General features: G+C 28.8%; 1 non-coding gene across 1 annotated transcript; it reads right to left on the bottom strand.

Annotated features, from left to right (window-relative positions):
- Window positions 1-240: 240 nt before the first annotated feature.
- LOC130834229 (small Cajal body-specific RNA 11) lies at window positions 241-368 on the bottom strand. Its single transcript, XR_009048615.1, has one exon. It is a non-coding gene; the product is annotated as a small Cajal body-specific RNA 11 (non-coding RNA).
- Window positions 369-718: the final 350 nt, after the last annotated feature.

Here is a 718-nt window from a genome sequence, read left to right as displayed (position 1 = left end):
GCTTTGGTAAACTCTTTTAAATGCCGTGAAAGACTCTATTTTACAATGTATTTTCCTTTTAAACAAAGTTGGAGTTGGAAAAAAAATCATCAAAATATTTATGTAAATTCACTTTTTGGCTCATCAGCATTACTTTTAAAACATGTGCACACACGCATTCAAGCTATTTGACTTTTTGTTTTGTTTTGTTTTTTAGAAATAAGATTTTGTCAAAAGCCAATGATTTACTTTTAATTCTAAACTGTCCTCTCTAAGAGTCAGCCCTGTTCTTAGGATGGCCCTCCTAATCTGAGAGGGAAGTTTCTGTGCATCTTGACAGACTTCCCCGAGCCAGTGAATTTTAATATCCAAACACTTGATTTAGATGTAAAATGTACAGTTCTTGAAATTTTGAATTACCTCTAAACTCCCATCCTCAGTTAAAATTATATAATGCTTTGTTTTCTTTAAGAGGACTTGCTACCTTTATCAGTACATCATTTTTAGATCACATAAACTCAAAATACAATTTTAAAATAGTTAATTCTTCAGTGATTAATCACCATAGCTATCAAGTTACAAAAATAAAATTCTTACTAAGTTTGTGTATAAAATGAGTGTAATCAAATAACAGACCAACTTTTAAAATTTCAATTAAAAGTTAAATAAGTATGCAAAGTGATCTTTATAAATTATACTTTTTAAAAATGGCTATTTACAATAGGGATCATAATGGTAA

The sequence above is a fragment of the Hippopotamus amphibius genome, chromosome 12, assembly GCF_030028045.1.
Source record: "Hippopotamus amphibius kiboko isolate mHipAmp2 chromosome 12, mHipAmp2.hap2, whole genome shotgun sequence".
Taxonomy (NCBI): Eukaryota; Metazoa; Chordata; class Mammalia; order Artiodactyla; family Hippopotamidae; genus Hippopotamus; species Hippopotamus amphibius.
This window is presented reverse-complemented; position numbering and strand designations above follow the sequence as displayed.